Source organism: Salvelinus namaycush, chromosome 2, assembly GCF_016432855.1.
Source record: "Salvelinus namaycush isolate Seneca chromosome 2, SaNama_1.0, whole genome shotgun sequence".
NCBI lineage: Eukaryota > Metazoa > Chordata > Actinopteri > Salmoniformes > Salmonidae > Salvelinus > Salvelinus namaycush.
In genome coordinates, this window is record NC_052308.1 from 29994018 (window position 1) to 30015308 (window position 21291).

Below are 21291 nucleotides of genomic sequence, written 5' to 3' on the forward strand. Positions count from 1 at the left end.
TACTAACTTCAGCAACCAGGCCCTTTAACAAATGCTTTCTAACCCACACAGAGCTCTCAGGTGGATATTGCCTTTCCACCTCACAAAAAACGTGCTTCAATTTCCTGTTTTAAGCCGATAAAGTATTTCTACCAATGCAGCACAGAGAGTCACATGCTGGGACGAAATAAACCACATTCTCTGACTGTGTGGAAGTGACAGGTGAAAACTCACTCCACAGAGTAAGGAAACAAACTAAAAGAACAAGATACTTCAGAGATGTATTTGGACAGCAGCGCTATCTGTTTGTTTGCTGTGTACTTCCTACAGCACATTGGAAGGCAGTGGATGAGGAGAAGGGTACTGCTTTGAGGCGGGCTTAGATAATAGTCAACAAGAGGGGTGGGCCGTGGGCCGTGGGGAGTAGGAGGCGTTCTAAATTAAGCTATGGAGAGAACTGTTGATTAGACATCCAAAATTAGTTCATACATGACAGCCATCGAGTCAGCCTGCCGATGTGATGTCATCACTTAGAGTGAAAAGGAATGTCTGCAACTCTGGTATGCTCCGTTGGTGATTTAATCAGACACACAAAATACAACATTTCGATCCGAGTTGGATCTTCGTTAGGTCATCATGATCCAACTCAGATGGAAACGTTGTCTTTTTTGTGTGTCTGATTACATCACCTTGGGAGCATACCAGAGTTGCGGATACATTTGATACGTTCTTTTGAGCTGCACCCGATAAGTTGGATGTGCATATTTCTTATTATTTATTTTTTATCACTGAGAGAGAGACAGGAAGAGGAGGAACAGGAGATTTACCAGGATTTATTGCCCCAAAATAACATAAATAACTGCGAGAAACCGTAAATTATAATACATAATTTATGTGAACAGCATGGCTTGGAATGTAACTGTTAAATGATATGCAATCTAAATCTGTCTTTTCTACGGCCTCTGCATGATGAATCATCAACACTCAGGGTGGGGACAGACAGCGCGTCTCAGTACGGAGCGCAGTTCACAACACATGTAGACCTATCATCTCATCATGGTCACTTTTTTTCTCGTGACAGGTAGGCCTGCATTTGCTGGAGCATAGTCTATGCTACAGTAATATAAAGACCGAATGCACGTCTAATTTACCCAGCTCCATCTGGCTTTAGGGGGTCACCTTATTTTTTAATTGTAAAGAATTTAATCTTTTTTTGCAGCTGCAGAGTTTTAAAACAACCTATCACTCGAATATCGTTGCTTTAAATCAGTGCACGCGCGAGCACTCTGTCTTTCTCTCTCTTTCCATCAACTCAATTCAAATTGCATCCAAATAGATAATCCTGTTCTAGATTGATATATAGCCCTATATATAGATGTCCTAGCCTACCTCATTCAGGTAATAAATTAAATGTAGTATTGGCCTTATATTTAGCTAATTCATGATGGGTTATGCATAATAAGCTTCTAACTTACAGCCTCTGTCTCTTGCGCAATATGCACGCTCCTTTGCTCCGCTGGCCTCTCTCCTTAAAAAACACTCCTTAGCTCTTGGAGTCCCATGCAGGAAAAGCTAGACTAGAATAACTTGCTGGACATTTATTTTTATTATTTTGCATTTCTTATACCAATAGACTATTCAAAGAGGTACGCAAGCTCTTGTTTGCTGAATGTTAAATACAGCAGCCAATAGAACTCACAGGTAGTTTGAAAGAAGAGTGAATACACGATGGCGGTAGGCTATAGCAGTTATTTATTCAGACCCATAACCATTCGATCTTCATGAAGAGAAGTGAAAGCATGCTGCATCTAATTATAGTTCTATATTATTCAAGGATGTCTGTCAGGGTTGTGTGCAGAGAAGTAGCGGAGTCAAGCGCAGGACACAGGTGTTGAGCGAAACCACATCGTTTACTCAAAAAATAAGCAAAAATTCCTCAAAGGGAATATAACAAACACACAAGTACTAACAACAACCACTAACGAAACAAACAATCACGGACAGAACAGAAATGAATGCCAGAGGGTTACAATAGGGAACATGATAGGGGAATTGAAACCAGGTGTGTGTAATACAGACAAAACAAAACGAAACTGAAAAATGGATCAGGTGGTGACTAGAAAGCCGGTGACGTCGACCGCCGAACACCACCCGAACAAGGAGAAGGGCCGACTTCGGCGGAAGTCGTGACAATGTCATTGGAATGATGAAGATAAGGACAATGAAACATATTTAATTTAACTGTTGAAAGCGAGGAAGGAATGAAGCAACAATAGAGAGAGAGAAAGAGAAGGTAAGTTAATAACATTAGAGGAAATATTATGAAAGGTATATATATATACAGTACGTCAGCCTACTAATTATACAAATACACCCTATTATATTTCAAAATGTAAATCAAATTCGCTAGCCTATACTTGTAACTTTGCAGGCCACATGTGCTGCACCAGAATCACATGTTCTCTCCCTGCTTTATCATGGGTTGAATGATGTGCATAATTCCAGTCCATATAATGCAGTGTAATACAATACAGTACCACAGTCCACACTCAAAAATCTTAGCCTTCTGCAGCTAGTTTCATTTATTTCCCCAAAAGAGCATATAGCTCGCTACATCTATGGGCTTTTATGTTGTGTTTAATGTGCAGTAGCCTATATCATATATGTATTGGATAACGGCACAGTCATTTGGGCTTTTTTGGGCTTGGGATCATTACATGTCTTTAATGTAGGGCTCATAAAATGTATTTCATGTATGGCTCCTCAGGCTCAGGTAGCATTAGGTTAGAATTTTCGAACAAATCTTAAATTAAATCCAGACAGGCCTATTTCTATGCTTTATAATGCTTTTGAATGACACTTCTGGTTTTGGCGGGAAATACTGGGTTACCCGGGAGAAAAGTGATTTATTCTCGGGATGGAACATTTGCAAAATACTGGGAAAATATTCAACCCTATTGTGGAATGAGTCCACAGGGAGAAAGGGGTAAACATACTGGAGATGGTTTATGTTAAGACATACTGTATATGTCCTCAAAGAGAGTATGGTTACCATGCTGCAATGAGCCCAGCCCACCTCGTCCTCTCTCTCAGTGGGGTGAGGAGTTGATGTTTACTGAATGTTGTATACTGGCTGACCCCAATGTATATTTGGATTCCAGTGAGACATTGCAATGACAGTGAAAATGAGGAAAGGAAGGGGTATGATGTCGGGGGAAAAAGAGAAAGAGTGAGAGGAATTCAGAGGCAGGAGATGGCGCGATGAGCACACCGTAAAATAGTTTGAGAGGACAGAAGAAGACAAGATGAAAGAGTCTGGTTCTCTTGGAAGACGAATGAGGCCTTGAGAAAACACACAGTCAGTAAGAGCAGTCTGACCGAGACACTGTCTGTCTGTTCTGTAGTGATGAAAAAGAAGCTGATGTACCGTAAATCACGACAGCCAAAGCCAGCCATAATCACACACTCGGTCCTACCCATAATATCCTGTCCTCCTAGCCTAGCATTAGTGGGCTAATAGAAGTGTTGTCACACACTCACGCCACAGAATGAATTCATCTCACTAAGCCTCTAGACTAGGGAAAACAGTATGATCTCACACACACTGCTCTGGTTAGGCAGTCCCAACAATAACGTTTGATTCTGTTCTGCTGATCTTAGCGAAGGCTTAAGCTCTTTGTGGCTCTTTGCTGTCACTTTGGCTACCTCCCAGAATCTAACTATGTCCTGTCAGCATATTGATGTAAGCTGTAATCATAATAACAGGGCCTCAGGGGCCCAGAGAAAAGCTGAGACTCAGAGCTCTACACTAAATGTCTGACGCAGCCCTTTTTTAGGAGACCATGCTGCCGGTAACACCATTAATAACGTGGCAATTTTTTGGGCCCTGTTCTCTTTGGTGGAAAATGGCCGTACTGTTCTGCTGAATGTGGGTTTTGAGTTTATTTATCTACATAAATGTATGTCTGTTAAAATTGGTTGCACCTACATCAACTTTCCCCCTCTTTATATTAAACAGTTGCTGCTTTACACGTCATGCTTTTACAGGTCAAGTAAGATGGACCGAAGATCAATCCGTTAAATAACGACACATTTCCCAGGAAAGTGCAGCCATTCATTTTAAACCCAGAACTCAGATGGGCCATTGTAATTATAGTAATGTATCATCTAGCACTTCCTGCCGTGCTGCTGTGGACAACACAAACTAATTTCTATAATGGGCTGATGGATGGGAGGAGGGATTAAAGAGGGGAGGAGTGGGAAATTATATTAATTCAGTTTGATCTGTCCTAGCCCCACACTGAACCTTTGAGTCGCCAAATAGTATGCGAGACCAGTGATGACACAGAGTGTCAGTGAATAGGAAAATTGGTGGTAAATGCAAGAATGTGGCCCATATGTCATATCCACATGGGAGGCTCAGTGGAGAGAGGCGAGTGAGAGGGAAAGCTGTGACAGGAGCAGAGAAGTGCCAGTGGATGGAACACTCTGAACCACTGAAACCTGTCCGGTCCCCCCTGAATCACAGAACCACCGAGAGAAAGAGAAAGAGAAAGAGAAAGAGAAAGAGAAAGAGAGAAAGAGAGAGAGAAAGAGAGAGAGAAAGAGAAAGAGAGAGAGAAAGAGAGAGAGAAAGAGAGAGAGAGAGAGAAAGAGAAAGAGAGAGAGAAAGAGAGAGAGAAAGAGAAAGAGAAAGAGAAAGAGAAAGAGAAAGAGAAAGAGAGAAAGAGAGGAAAACAGACCCACTGGTTAAGAAAAACAACACACACCCCAGCTACCAGAGAGCTAAGCAAACTGGAAATCATCCTCCCTCCCTTCCACTCCCCACCTCTCCAGGTGACTCCATGACACACTGTACGTTAAGCGCATGAACACACACACCACCCTGAGCAAGGGGCACGTCTCCCCAGCACTCTGAACAAACAGCCATCTGGCCTCCTAAGGTCATAATGGAATTGAGATATGATGCTGTTTATTCCATTTCCCATTTGGTCACATGAGTCCACTAAGAGCAGGAACGTCTTTACAGTAATGTTAGATACTGTAGGTACAGTACGCTAGGTACACTCTGGTAAGTGTCTCATTTGAGAAGCGGCTTTCTCAGAAGCGGTGGCTTTTAGCGGTGGTTAGAGCTGGTGGTGACGTGCGAATCCTGAGTGAAGCGAGCAACTGGGATCATGGTGTTTGTTTGAGATGCTTACTTTACGTAATCAGCCTTTTTCCTTTCAGTGGAGAGGGTGTTTGTGTGTGTGTGTGTGTGTGTGTGTGTGTGTGTGTGTGTGTGTGTGTGTGTGTGTGTGTGTGTGTGTGTGTGTGTGTGTGTGTGTGTGTGTTTTGAATGGCAGAATGTTTTAGTACCCTACTCCAGGTGACAACAGAGGGTTCTTAAATCCACCTTGACACACCTATCCAATAAGTTCATCTATACATTCATATGAAGAATGCCACTGCCAACTCCAGCGCAATGCATCAAATGATTGCTCTTTAATATTATATATGTGGTGTCTTAAAGAATATATACGGCTGTCATGGTGTTCTTCGGCTTGCAAGCCCCCCCTTTTTCCTCCAAACATAATGATGGTCATTATGGCCAAACAGTTCTATTTTTGTTTCATCGGACCAGAGGATATTTCTCCAAAAAGTACGATCTTTGTCCACATGTGCAGTTGCAAACCGTAGTCTGGCTTTAATATGGCGGTTTGGGGGCAGTGGCTTCTTCCTTGCTGAGCGGCCTTTCGGGTTATGTCGATATAGGACTCGTTTTACTGTGGATATAGATACTTTTGTACCTGTTTCCTCCAGCATCTTCACAAGGTCCTTTGCTGTTGTTCTGGGATTGATTTGCACTTTTCGCACCAAAGTACGTTCATCTCTACGTGGTACGTGGTACCTTCAGACGTTTGGAAATTGCTCCCAAGGATGAACCAGACTTGTAGAGGTCTACAATTTTTTTTCTGAAGTCTTGGCTGATTTATTTTGATTTTCCCATGATGTCAAGCAAAGAGGCACTGAGTTTGAAGGTAGGCCTTAAAATACATCCACAGGTACACCTCCAATTGACTCAAATTATGTCAATTAGCATATCAAAAGCTTCTAAAGCTATGACATCTTTTTCTGGAATTTTCCAAGCTGTTTAAAGGCCCAGTCAATTTAGTGTATGTTAACTTCTGACCCACTGGAATTGTGATACAGGGAATTATAAGTGAAATAATCTGTCTGTAAACAATTGTTGGAAAAATAATTTGTGTCATGCACAAAGTAGATGTCCTAACCGACTTGCCAAAACTACAGTTTGTTAACAAGAAATTTGTGGAGTGGTTGAAAAGCGAGTTTTAATGATTCCAACCTAAGTGTATGTAAACTTCCGACTTCAACTGTACACGTGTAAGGTGACTACGCATCAGGATATATGTTCAACAGTACTGAAGCAGCAGCGGAAATGATGATTGTTTGTGCATATGTGGAGAGTCAGTATAATTGTGTGTGCATGTTATGAGTGTGTTGGAGTGTCAGTGTGTGTGAGTGTGTAGAGTCCTGGGAGTGTCCATAGAGACACTGAAGACCTTGAAGCTCTCGACCCGCTCCACTGCAGCCCCATCAATGTGGATGGGGGCGTGCTAGCCCCTCCATTTCCTGTAGTCCACAATCAGCTCCTTGGTCTTACTGACGTTGAGAGAGATGTTGTTGTCCAGGCACCACACTGCCAGGTCACTGACCTCCTCCCTGTAGGTTGTCTCATCGTCACCGGTGATCAGGCCTACACCGTTGTGTCATCAACAAACTTGACGATGGTGTTGGAGTTGTGCGTGGCCATGCAGTCGTGGGTAAACAGGGAGTACAGGAAGGGACTAAGCACACACCCCTGTGGAGCCGCCGTGTTGAGGGTCAGCGTAGCGGAGGTGATGTTGCCTACCATCACCATCTGGGGACGGCCCGACAGTAAGTCCAGGATCCAGTTGCAGAGGGAGGGGTCCAGTCACAGGGTCCTAAGCTTGGTGCTGATCTTGGAGGGGACAATAGTGTTGAACGCTGAGCTGTAGTCAGTGAACAGCATTTTCACATAGGTATTCCTCTTATCTAGGTGGGTGAGGTCAGTGTGGAGTGCAATTGAGATTGCATCATCTACGGATCTGTTGGGGCGGTATGCAAATTGGACTTGGTCTAGGGTGTCCCGGATGATGATGGTGATGTGTACCATAACCTTCCTTTTAAAGCTGATTACAGATGTGAGTGTTAGTCATTGTGGCATGAAGCTTTAGAGTTCTTAGGAACAGGAATGATGGTAGTCAGACTGGGACAAAGAGAGGTTGAACATTTCTGTGAATATGCCTGCCAGCTGATCTGTGCATGCTCTGAGAACGCTCCCTGGAATATCGTCTGGCCCGAGGCCTTGCGAATGTTGACCTGATTAAAGACCTTACTCACGTCGGCCTCGGAGAGAGAGATCGCCCAGTCCTCTGGGTTGGTGTGGCCCGCAAGCACGGTACGTGTTGTTATTGTCAAAGCATGTATAAAATGCATTGAGTTCGTCTGGAATAGAGACATCGTTGGGCAGATCATGAATGTGTCTTCCTCTGCAATCCGTAATAGACTGTAGCCCTTGCCACATGCAGCGGGCATCAGAGCGTGTGGTGTGTGATTCTACCTTATTCCTATATTGTTATTTTGCTCATTTTATTACTCTGCTGTGTACTACTTGTACTTGTTCCTGTCCTCGGCCGTAGCTTCAGGGTTGTCTGAGATAGTCTTGTGTGTGGTAGCCCTGTCCTTTAGTTTAGTGCCAATTTTTGTGTTAATGCAGGGCTTTTGATTGGGGAAGCAGAGAACCTTCACTGTGGGGACAATATCAGCGATGCATTTCCTTATGAAGCCGGTGACGGAGGTGGTTAGCTCGTCTATGTTATCGGTGGAGTCTCAGAACATAATCTCCCCTAGCAAAGCAGTCCTGTAGCATAATCTCTGATTATGATGACCATTTATCAACAGAGTGAGTCACGGGTACTGCTTCTGCTTGTTAACAGGAAGCAGGAGTATGGACTCATGATCTTATTTGCTGAATGGCGGATGAGGGAGGATCTTGTATGCTTGCTTGTGGGTAGAGCAACAGTGGTCTAGGACTTTATTGCCAATAGTGGTGAAAGAGACGTGCTGATGGAAGTTGGGCATCACATGTCTTAATGATGCAGAATTCAAATTGCCGGTGACAAGAAAGGCAGCCTCCGGTTGTAAGTTTTCCTGCTTGTTTATAGCCTCGTACAGTTTGTTAAGTGCCAGCTTGTTATATATCTTGTCCTGAGGTGGAATGTATACAACAGACACGATAACAACTGAAAACTCCCTCGGGAGGTAGAAGGTTTCGGCTTTTGACCATCAGATATTCCAAGACAGGTGAACAATGAGTCGAGACTACCACTGCGCTCGATTCAGCACACCATTAGTTGTTGATGAGGAGGCAAACCCCTCCCCTTCTCGATTTCCCTTACTCTACTGTCCTGTCCGCTCGGCGAATAGAGAATCCATTGAGTTGGATAGCCATGGGGAGTATCTTGTCCGAAAGACATGTTTCATAAAAGCAGAGAATATTGCAGTTAATCGAGTCCCATTGGTAGCAAATCTGAGTTCAGAGGTCATCCATATTATGATCAAGTGACTGTACATTGGCCAATAGACTAGAAGGAAGAGGTGGTCGGTTTTCCCTTTGCCTTAATCTCGCCAGGACTCCCCCTCTCTTGCCTCTAACGCAGGCGTTTCCTCTTGATACCCAGAAATTTGGGTTGTAATTACAGAAAGAGCCCAGGGCAGATGAGTCGAAGTCGAAGTTGAAGTCGGAATTGGGGTAAGTAACTGCCGATCTGATGTTAAAAAGTTATAATCGGTTACAAGAAATGATAGGGGAAACATTTTGTGAAAGTAAAGTAAAGGAAACACCAAATTAGATAAGTTGGGTCGGAGCTCGCAAAACAGCGGCCATCCAGTACGGCACCATCTTATTAATATTACAGTATTACAATACGCTAGGTACGCTCTGGTAAGTGTCTCATTTGAGAAGCGGCTTTCTCAGAAGCGGTGACCTTTAGCGGTGCTTAGAGCTGGTGGTGACGTGCGAAGCCTGAGTGAAGCGAGTGACCGGGTTCATGGTGTTTGTTTGAAATGCTTACTTTACGTAATCAGCCTTTTTCAAACAGAGCAACAGCTGGGACGCCATCCGGATCACAACCGGAATGTCATGAAAATGATGTTTCCGGTCAGTGGAGGGTGTGTGTGTTTGTGTGTGTCAGAATGTTTAGTACAATACTCCAGGTGTAGACAGAGGAGTCTTAAATTCCCCTTGGCACACCTATCCAATACGTTCATCTTACACATGAAGTGCCACTGCCAACTCTAGTGCAACGCATCAAAATATTGCTCTTTAGTATTATACAGTGCCTTCAGGAAGTTTTCAGACCCCTTGACTTTTTCCACATTTTGAAACGTTACAGCCTTTTTCCCCCAAAAAAGTATATTTTTATCCTCAGCAATCTACACATAATACCCCATAACAACAAAGCAAAAACAGGTTTTTAGAAATGTTTGCAAATGTATTAAACATTTTAAACAGAAATGCCTTATTTACATAAGTATTCAGACCCTTTGCTATGCGATTCGAAATTGAGCTCAGGTGCATCTTGTTTCCATTGATCATCCTTGAGATGTTTCTACAACTTGATTGGAGTCCACCTGTGGTAAATTCAATTGATTGGACATGATTTGTAAAGGCACACACCTGTCTACATAAGATCCCACAGTTGACAGTGCATGTCAGAGCAAAAACCAAGACATGAGGTCAAAATAATTGTCCGTAGAGCTCTGAGACAGCATTGTGTCAAGGCACAGATCTGGGGAAGGGTACCAAAACAATTATGTAGCATTGAAGGTTCCCAAGAACACAGTGGCCTCCATCATTTTTAAATGGAAGAAGTTTGCAACCACCAAGACTCTTCATGGAGCTGGCCGCCAGGCCAAGCTAAGGTGACCAAGAACTCCTCATTAAAAGGCACATGACAGCCTGCTTGGAGTTTTCCAAAAGGCACCTAAAGACTCTCAGACCATGAGAAACAAGATTCTCTGGTCTGATGAAACCAAGATTGAACCCTTTGGCCTGAATGTCAAGCGTCACCTGGCACCATATCTACAGTGAAGCATGGTTGTGGCAGCATCATTCTGTGGGGATGTTTTTCAGCGGCAGGGACCGGGAGACTAGTCAGGATCGAGGGAAGATGAACTGAGAAAGTACAGAGATCCTTGATGAAAACCTGCTCCAGAGCGCTCAGGACAATGACCCTAAGCACACAGCCAAGACAACGCAGGAGTGGCTTCAGGACAAGTCTCTGAATGTCCAAGAGTGGCCCAGCCAGAGCCCGAACCTGATCGAACATCTATGGAGAAACCTGAAAAAAGCTGTGCAGCAACGCTCCCCATCCAACCTGACAGAGCTTGAGAGGATCTGCAGAGAAGAATGGGAGAAACTCCCCAAATACAGGTGTGCCGAGCTAGTAGCGTCATACCCAAGAAGCCCTCATGTGCCTGTATCTGGGTCATATCCTTTATATCCTATCGTGATATAAAGAAAATGAAAAAGTCCAGGCCCTGATCATAAACAGAGGGCATTATTTGGTGTGTGTTAGGAAAGTGTGTCAGAATGTGGTAAAGCAGTGAACACAACATACTGAGTATTGCTTCATCTTGACAATTCATCAAGAGCAGCTGAACCAGGAGAAGTCCCCTGGTTCCATCTAACTCACAGCAGAGGCTTTCACACTGATGAGAACAGTGAGGGAGTGCCAGCACAACCACACTTTATCACCATCATTTCCTTTTTAATTACTCTGTATCAGGTTTATTTGTACATTTACCGGAAGTGATGAGCTCATACACGCACACACACACGCACACACACACACACACGTAATGGGTAATAAGTCTGAGTTTATGTGCTGCAGTAGTTTAGGAGTCGGAGGAATACTAAATTCACTGGGAGGGCTCTGTGTGTTTCCAAGCATGTTTTGCAAAACATTTCAATAACATATTCAGTCTTTCTCACTTTGTGTTTATAAACAGATCACTAATTATTGAGCCAAGTGAAAAGAGGGATGAGAGAATGGGGAGGAGAGGAGAGAAATAAAATATTGTGTGTGTGATTAACAAAATGAGTGAGAAATTGGGTTGCTTGAGCAAGTTAGAGTAAAAGTCAGTGGCCTGGATAAGTACAAGTACTGCATAAAAATATCACCAGCATTCAGTTGAATTGCCAAGAATTTCTTTCAATTGTGACCTATTAAACTGTTAATAGGAGAGACTGGGGTTGGTTGTCAAATGGGTTGTTTTTCAAAGTGCTTATTACTCCCAATCTAGAGGGTTATGTTTAATAAATTTAAGATTAAAATGTGTGAATTATTTGAAGGAACTCATCCACCTGCTCAGTTCCTGTCAGCATGACAAAATAATGGCATTGTCAATAGGTGTATTGGAGGCGAAGTCAGGTGCAGGAGAGCAGAGTATAATAAACAGGCACACTTTTATTATTTTACTTTTACTTTTATTATAGTTCCAAAAATGAGAGACAAATGGATATATGAAAAATGGAGCGGCAATGGCTAGAAAGCCGGTGACGTCGATCGCCGAACGCCGCCCGAAAAGGAGAGGAGCCGACTTCGGAGGAAGTCGTGACAGACATGAGTGGAATTTGTGTTTTTCATGAGATAGTAAAAACATACACAGTGCCTTCGGAAAGTATTCAGACCCCTTGACTTTTTCAAAATGTTGTTATGCTACAGCCTTATTCTGAAATTGATTAAATTGTTTATTTTCCCTCATCAATCTACACACAATAGCCCATAATGACAAAGCAAAAACAGGTTTTTAGACATTTTGAAAAACGTAAATATTATATTTACATAAGTATTCAGACCCTTTACTCAGTACTTTGTTGAAGCACCTTTGGCAGCGATTACAGCCTCGAGTCTTCTTGGGTATGACGCTAATAGCTCGGCACACCTGTATTTGGGCAGTTTCTCCCACTCTTCTCTGCAGATACTCTCAAGCTCTGTCAGGTTGGATGGGGAGCGTTGCTGCATAGCTATTTTCAGATCTCTCCAGAAATGTTAGCTCAGGTTTAAGTCCGAGCTCTGGCTGTGCCACTCAGGAACATTCAGAGACTTGTCGCGAAGCCACTCCTGCATTGTCTTGGCTGTGTGCTTAGGGTTGTTGTCCTGTTGAAAGGTGAACTTCGCCCCAGTCTGAGGTCCTGAGCACTCTGGCGCAGGTTTTCATCAAGGATCTCTATTGTACTTTGCTCCGTTCATCTTTCCCCCGATCCTGACTAGTCTACCAGTCTCTGCCGCTGAAAGAAATCCCCATAGCATGATTCTGCCACCACCATGCTTTACCGTAGGTATGGTGCCAGGTCTCCTCCATATGTGACGCTTGGCATTCAGGCCAAAGAGCTCAATCTTGGTTTCATCAGACCAGAGAATCTTGTTTCTCATTGTCTGAGAGTCTTTAGGTGCCTTTTGGCACACTCCAAGCAGGCTGTCATGTGCCTTTTACCTAGGAGTGGCTTCCGTCCGGCTACTCTACCATAAAGGCCTGATTGGTGGAGTGCTACAGAGATGGTTGTCTTTCTGGAAGGTTCCCCCATCTCCACAGAGGAACTCTAGAGCTCTGTCAGAGCGACCATTGGGTTCTTGCTCATGTCCCTGACCAGCTCTAGGAAGAGTCTTAGTGGTTCCAAACGTTTTCCACTTTCAATGATGGAGGCCACTCTGTTCTTGGGGACCTTCAATGCTGCAGAGATTTTTGGGTAACCTTCTCCAGATTTGTACCTTCACACAATCCTGTCTCGGAGCTCTACGGACAATTCCTTCGACCTTATGGCTTGGTTTTTGCTCTGACATGCACTGTCAACTGTGGGACCTCATATAGACAGGGGTGTGCCTTTACAAATCATGTCCAATCAATTGAATTTACCACAGGTGGACTCCACTCAAGTTGTAGAAACATCTCAAGGATGATCAGTGGAAACAGGATATACAGTTGAAGTCGGAAGTTTACATACACTTAGGTTGGAATCATTAAAACTCGCTTTTCAACCACTTCACAAATTTCTTTTTTACAAACTATTGTTTTGGCAAGTCGGTTAGGACATCTACTTTGTGCATGACACAAATTATTTTTCCAACAATTGTTTACAGACAGATTATTTCCCTTATAATCCACTGTATCACAATTCCAGTGGGTCAGAAGTTTACATACACTAAGTTGACTGTGCCTTTAAACAGCTTGGAAAATTCCAGAAAATTATGTCATAGCTTTAGAAGCTTCTGATAGGCTAATTGACATAATTTGAGTCAATTGGAGGTGTACCTGTGGATGTATTTCAAGGCCTACTGTACCTTCAAACTCAGTGCCTCTTTGCTTGACATCATGGGAAAATCAAAAGAAATCAGCCAAGACCTGGTAAATGGTAAACCTCCACAGGTCTGGTTCATCCTTGGGAGCAATTTTCAAATGCCTGAAGGTACCTCGTTCATCTGTAGAAACAGTAGTATGCAAATATAAACACCATGGTACCACGCAGCCGTCATACCGCTCAGGAAGGAGACGCGTTCTGTCTCCTAAAGATGAACGACTTTGGTGCGAAAAGTGCAAATCAATCCCAGAACAACAGCAAAGGACCTTGTGAAGATGCTGGAGGAAACAGGCACAAAATAATCTATATCCACAGTAAAATGAGTCATATTTCGACATAACCTGAAAGGATGCTCTGCAAGGAAGAAGCCACTGCTCCAAAACCGCCATTTTAAAGCTCGTACTTTTTTGAGAAATGTCCTCTGGTCTGATGAAACAAAAATAGAACTGTTTGGCCATAATGACCATCGTTATGTTTGGAGGAAAAAGGGGGTGCTTGCAAGCCGAAGAACACCATCCCAATCGTGAAGCACGGGGGTGACAGCATCATGTTGTGGGGGTGCTTTGCAGCAGGAGGGACTGGTGCACTTCACAAAATAGATGGCATCATGAGGTAGGAAAATTATGTGGATATATTGAAGCAACATCTCAAGACATCAGTCAGGAAGTTAAAGCTTGGTCGCAAATGGGTCTTCCAAATGGACAATGACCCCAAGCATGCTTCCAAAGTTGTGGCAAAATGGCTTAAGGACAACAAAGTCAAGGTATTGGAGTGGCCACCACAAAGCCCTGACCTCAATCCTATAGAAAATTTGTGGGCAGAACTGAAAAAGCGTGTGCGAGCAAGGAGGCCTACAAACCTGACTCAGTTACACCAGCTCTGTCAGGAGGAATGGGCCAAAATTCACCCAACTTATTGTGGGAAGCTTGTGGAAGGCTACCTGAAACGTTTGACCCAAGTTAAACCATTTAAAGGCAATGTTACTAAATACTAATTGAGTATATGTAAACTTCTGACACACTGGGAATGTGATGAACGAAATAAAAGCTCAAATAAATCATTCTCTCTACTATTATGCTGACATTTCACATTCTTAAAATAAAGTGGTGATCCTAACTGACCTAAGACCGGGAGTTTTACTAGGATTAAATGTCAGGAATTGTGAAAAACTGAGTTTAAATGTATTTGGCTAAGGTGTATGTAAACTTCCGACTTCAACTGTATGTGCCTTCAGGCCACTACTCTACTACCACATATCTACAATTCAAAATCCATGTGTATGTAGAGTGCATGTCTTATCATGTGTATGTGCGAGCATGTGTCTGTGCCTGTGTGTGTGTCTCTTCACAGTCCTCGCTGTATTTTTATCCGTTTTATAAATCTGATTCTACTGCTTGCATCAGTTACCTGATGTGGAATAGAGTTCCATGTAGCCATGGCTCTATGTAGTAATGTGCGTCTCCCAAAGTCTGTTCTGGACTTTGGAATTGTGAAGAGACGTCTGGTTGATGTTGATACCTGGCCGACGTATAAACGATGTAGAATATAGAATGTAGATATTCAAAATACATCTGTGAGACGTCTTGACAATTAGCAAACAATGTCTAAACTGCATCTTCCCGATGCATCATGTATACATCCGTTGGGCAGAGAAATCTGTGCCATCTGGGTTTGTTGCCTCTCTCTCATTTGTTCTGTCTCACACCCACACGCATACACACACATTTATTCAAACTGCCATATGTCTTTCTCAAGGCATTAAATGCTGAATTTTGTTAGGAATATCGTTCCATCAAAAGGCTTTCTAAGACTCTGTATATTATATTGTTTCATTTCCTGTTATAAAAGGAATAAGCTACTAGCAAACATTGTGACAACCAACCCCGTACTTTGCGACAACCAACCCCGCAATGGGGCTGGTTGTCAACAGTGGACAGAGTGTGTTTGATGGCTTATAACTCCATGTTGGAATACTATATGAGAATAAAAACGGTCCCCATTTCAACCCAATACCTTTCTTTCTATTAACGTTGAAAAGAGTCTTGTAAGATATACTGGTGCTGAGAACTACACATGACAGTAAGACGTGTGACAAGCAACACTGGTCTCCCCTACAGATTTTTCCATGATGAAAGGAGGGGACTTGATTTTGCCTTATAAGCTGATGACAAAGAGAGAAAATGCAGTGACATCACTGGGCATTCCCCCCCTATTTATGCACACAAATGATTGCATCTCTGACACTGAGGTCACTGACAGACAACAGCTGCTGAACAATGTTCACATCAACACACAGACAGTCACATTACATTTCCTTAGATGAACTGGGAGAAGGGTGGGGGGATAAAGAGAGAGAGGATGAGAGAGTGAGGGAGAGACAGAGAGAAGGAAGCGAGAGAGAGCGAGAGAGAGAGTGGGGAGGGGGGAGAGAGTCTTGAGATGACTAACAAACACCAGGGGGTTGGGAAGGGAATAGAGGTCAAGGATCAACAGGAAGACACAGAGGAATAGAAAACTACAAGTACGAGGAGAGTGTCCTAAGAGTGGAGGATGGAAAGACAGAGGAGAGAGAGAGTGGAAAGGGTGGAAAGAGGGACAGAAAGCTCCAAGAAGAGACAAATCGGACCCTAACACTCAGCCATTTCAATAACACACACATCAAATCAGAACCAGGCTTACCACGGGACAGAGAGAGAGCTAGGAGGGTGGCGGATAAGGAGACCCATCCCCTCTCCCTCTCTCTCTCTCTCTCTCTGAGTATACACACTTTAATACCGTGGTGATGGTGACCTCACTCAGACAGGGTTATTTTAAAACGCCAGGCAGGCAGCGTTAATTATCACTGTCACATTAACACAAGCATTTTCTCACTGTCTGACAGGCTTTATGATAATTACAGTAGAGAGAAATAGGAGCTCACCAAGAGGAATGGTGGTTGAATACACTGGGATCTCCATCATGGCCTAGAGACTATGCTGTCCTCCTACATTAACTATTCAATTAGTATATTACGACTCCCTCACGACACAATGCTTGCTAGAGTTATCCCTCTATAGTGTGCACATAAGTTTACAGTGCCTTCGGGAAGTATTCAGATCCCTTGACTTTTTCCACATTTTGCTACCTTACAGCCTTATTCTAAAATGTATTAAATAGGTTTTTCCCCTCATCAATCTACACACAACACCCCATAATGTCAAAGTAAAAACAGGTTTTTAGACATTTTACCAAATGTATCAAATATAAATACCTAAAATATATATTTACAAAAGTATTCAGACCCTTTACTCAGTACTTTGTTGAAGCACCTTGGAAAGCGATTACAGCCTCGAGTCTTCTTGGGTATGACGCTACAAGCTTGGCACACCTGTATTTGGGGAGTTTCTCCCATTCTTCTCTTCAGATCCTCTTAAGCTCTGTCAGGTTGGATGGGGTGTGTTGCTGCACCTTGTAAATAAGGTATTCCAGTTTTTTTTTTTTTTATGCATTTGCTAAAATTTCTAAAAACCTGTTTCGCTTTGTCATTATGGGTTATTGTGTGTTGATTGCTGAGGATTTTATTTATTTAATCCATTTTATATTAAGGCTGTAACATATATATTTTTTGTTTAAAGTCAAGGCGTCTGAATACTTTCCGAAGGCACTAGACGTCCCTTCCCTGTCCAAATGTCTGTCTGTGTGTGTATTTACACACACCTTCTATTTGCAGTGTCTCTGTCTCTGCAGCATGGACAGAGCTGCTCTTTAATCGTCCCGTCTCCCCCGCTCCCGTCCCCCCCACACACACACTGGGCATTAAGCTCTCTAATAGATCAGTGTTATCTTGGTGGTGCAGAAGTGGATCGTCCCAGTCAGAAGTCAGATTATAACAGCCTGATGTTCTTTACTGCACTACGGCACAGAGCACTTGTTCATATGGCACCTCCCTGCACTTTGATGAATACAACTGTGTCCGTGTCCCTAAAGGCACCCTATTCCTATGGGCCCTGGTCAAAAGTAATGCACTATATAGGGGATAGGGTGCCATTTGGGACGCATCCCACTTATTTTATGACCTATCACCACCACAATCTAGCCTGTACTGTGAAAGAGATTATTCACTGTCTGTCTGCCGTCAGTCTGTGTTCTCATCATGTGGCTTCCATTACTCTGGATCTATCTCTCCACATGGCTAGCCTAATGCTTTTGATGGCTCATAAAACAAGAGAGACGGCCTTATGATGAGAGCAAAGACATATCGCCCTCTACATTGACGCTAACTGACACTGGACCAAATGTACTATTGTATGCCTACTCATTTGGCCCAGTGTGAGAATAATTTAATATCAAATCAAATTCATTTATAAAGCCCTTCTTACATCAGCTGAGATCACAAAGTGCTGTACAGAAACTCAGCCTAAAACCCCAAACAGCAAGCAATGCAGGTGCAGAAACCCAGCCTAAAACCCCAAACAGCAAGCAATGCAGGTGCAGAAACCCAGCCTAAAACCCCAAACAGCAAGCAATGCAGGTGTAGAAACCCAGCCTAAAACACCAAACAGCAAGCAATGCAGGTGTAGAAACCCTGCCTAAAACCCCAAACAGCAAGCAATGCAGGTGTAGAAACCCAGCCTAAAACCCCAAACAGCAAGCAATGCAGGTGTAGAAACCCAGCCTAAAACCCCAAACAGCAAGCAATGCAGGTGTAGAAACCCAGCCTAAAACCCCAAACAGCAAGCAATGCAGGTGTAGAAACCCTGCCTAAAACCCCAAACAGCAAGCAATGCAGGTGTAGAAACCCAGCCTAAAACCCCAAACAGCAAGCAATGCAGGTGTAGAAACCCAGCCTAAAACCCCAAACAGCAAGCAATGCAGGTGTAGAAACCCAGCCTAAAACCCCAAACAGCAAGCAATGCAGGTGTAGAAACTCAGCCTAAAACCCCAAACAGCAAGCAATGCAGGTGTAGAAACCCAGCCTAAAACCCCAAACAGCAAGCAATGCAGGTGTAGAAACCCAGCCTAAAACACCAAACAGCAAGCAATGCAGGTGTAGAAACCCAGCCTAAAACCCCAAACAGCAAGCAATGCAGGTGTAGAAACTCAGCCTAAAACCCCAAACAGCAAGCAATGCAGGTGTAGAAACCCAGCCTAAAACCCCAAACAGCAAGCAATGCAGGTGCAGACTCACGGTGGCTCGGAAAAATCGAATCAAAGTTTACTTGTCATGTGCGCCGAATACAACAGGTGTAGACCATACAGTGAAATGCTTACTTACAGGCTCTAACCAATAGTGCAAAAAAAGGTATTAGGTGAACAATAGGTAAGTAAAGAAATAAAACAACAGTAAAAAGACAGGCTATATACAGTAGCGAGGCTATGAAAGTAGCGAGGCTACATACAGACACCGGTTAGTCAGGCTGATTGAGGTAGTATGTACATATAGATATGGTTAAAGTGACTATGCATATATGATGAACAGAGAGTAGCAGTAGCGTAAAATAGGGGTTGGCGGGTGGTGGGTGGGACACAATGCAGATAGCCCGGTTAGCCAATGTGCGGGAGCACTGGTTGGTCGGCCCAATTGAGGTAGTATGTACATGAATGTATAGTTAAAGTGACTATGCATATATGATAAACAGAGAGTAGCAGCAGCGTAAAAAGAGGGGTTGGGGGGGGCACACAATGCAAATAGTCCGGGTAGCCATTTGATTACCTGTTCAGGCATCTTATGGCTTTTGGGTAAAAACTGTTCAGAAGCCTTTTTGTCCTAGACGTGGCACTCCGGTACCACTTGCCATGCGGTAGTAGAGAACAGTCTTTGACAATTTTTAGGGCCTTCCACTGACACCGCCTGGTGTAGAGGTCCTGGATGGCAGGCAGCTTAGACCCAAATAAAATAAACGTTTATTTGTCACATACACATGGTTAGCAGATGTTAATGCGAGTGTAGCGAAATGCTTGTGATTCTAGTTCCGACCATGCAGTAATATCTAACAAGTAATCTAACAATTTCACAACAACTACCTTATACACAGAAGTGTAAAGGAATGAATAAGAATATGTACATAAAAATATATGAATGGGTGATGGCCGAACGTCATAGGCAAGATGCAGATGGTATAGAGTACAGTATATACATATGAGATGAGTAATGTAGGGTATGTAAACATTATATAAAGTGGCATTATTATTATTACATCAATTTTTCCATTATTAAAGTGGCTGGAGTTGAGTCAGTATGTTGGCAGCAGCCACTCAATGTTAGTGATGGCTGTTTAACAGTCTGATGGCCTTGAGATAGAAGCTGTTTTTCAGTCTCTTGGTCCCCGCTTTGATGCACCTGTACTGACCTCGCCTTCTGGATGATAGCGGGGTGAACAGGCAGTGGCTCGGGTGGTTGTTGTCCTTGATGATCTTTTTGGCCTTCCTGTGACATCGGGTGGTGTAGGTGTCCTGGAGGGCAGGTAGTTTGTGATGCGTTGTGCAGACCTCACTACCCTCTGGAGAGCCTTACGGTTATGGGCGGAGCAGTTGCCGTACCAGGCAGTGATACAGCCTGACAGGATGCGGTCGATTGTGCATCTGTAAAAGTTTGTGAGTGTTTTTGGTGACAAGCAGAATATCTTCAGCCTCCTGAGGTTGAAAAGGCACTGCTGCGCCGCCTTCACCACGCTGTCTGTGTGGGTGGACCAATTCAGTTTGTCCGTGATGTGTACGCCGAGGAACTTAAAACTTTCCACCCTCTCCACTACTGTCCCGTCGATGTGGACCCAGTGATGTACTGGGCCATACGCACTCCCCTCTGTAGTGCCTTGCGGTCGGAGGCCGAGCAATTGCCGTACCAGACAGTGATGCAACCAGTCAGGATGCTCTCGATGTTGCAGCTGTAGAACCTTTTGAGGATCTCAGGACCCATGCCAAATCTTTTTAGTTTCCTGAGGGGGAATAGGCTTTGTCGTGCCCTCTTCACGACTGTCTTGGTGTGTTTGGACCCTTCTAGCTTGTTGTTGATGTGGACACCAAGGAACTTGATGCTCTCAACCTGCTCCACTACAGCCCCATCGATGAGAATGGGGGCGTGCTCGGTCGTCCTTTTCCTGTAGTCCACAATCATCTCCTTAGTCTTGGTTACGTTGAGGGATAGGTTGTTATTCTGGCACCACCCGGCCAGGTCTCTGACCTCCTCCCTATAGGCTGTCTCGTCGTTGTCGGGGATCAGGCCTACCACTGTTGTGTCGTCTGCAAACTTAATGATGGTGTTGGAGTCGTGCCTGGCCATGAAGTCGTGGGTGAACAGGGAGTACAGGACGGGACAGAGAACGCACCGCTGGGGAGCTCCAGTGTTGAGAATCAGCATGGCAGATGTGTTGCTACCTACCCTCACCACCTGGGGGCGGCCCTTCAGGAAGTCCAGGATCCAGTTGCAGAGGGAGGTGTTTAGTCCCAGGATCCTTAGCTTAGTGATGAGCTTTGAGGGTACTATGGTGTTGAACGCTGAGCTATAGTCAATGAATAGCATTCTCACATAAGTGTTCCTTTTGTCCAGGTGGGAAAGGGCAGTGTGGAGTACAATAGAGATTGCATCATCTGTGGATCTGTTTAGGCGTTATGCTAATTGGAGTGGGTCTAGGGTTTCTGGAATAATGGTGTTGATGTGAGCCATTACCAACCTTTCAAAGCACTTCATGGATACGGACGTGAGTCCTACAGGTCTGTAGTCATTTAGGCAGGTTGCCTTTGTGTTCTTGGGCACAGGGACTATGGTGGTCTGCTTGAAACATGTTGGTATTACAGACTCAATCAAGGACATGTTGAAAATGTCAGTGAAGACACCTGCCAGTTGGTCAGCACATGCCCGGAGCACACGTCCTTGTAATCTGTCTGGC

The 21291-nt window shown here is 43.8% G+C and overlaps 1 protein-coding gene across 5 annotated transcripts in view; it reads right to left on the minus strand.

Moving 5' to 3' along the window:
- Positions 1–21291, minus strand: part of LOC120061264 (rho guanine nucleotide exchange factor 25-like) — a 52700-nt gene that overhangs the window by 24728 nt on the left and 6681 nt on the right. The gene's annotated exons all lie outside the window — the stretch shown is intronic.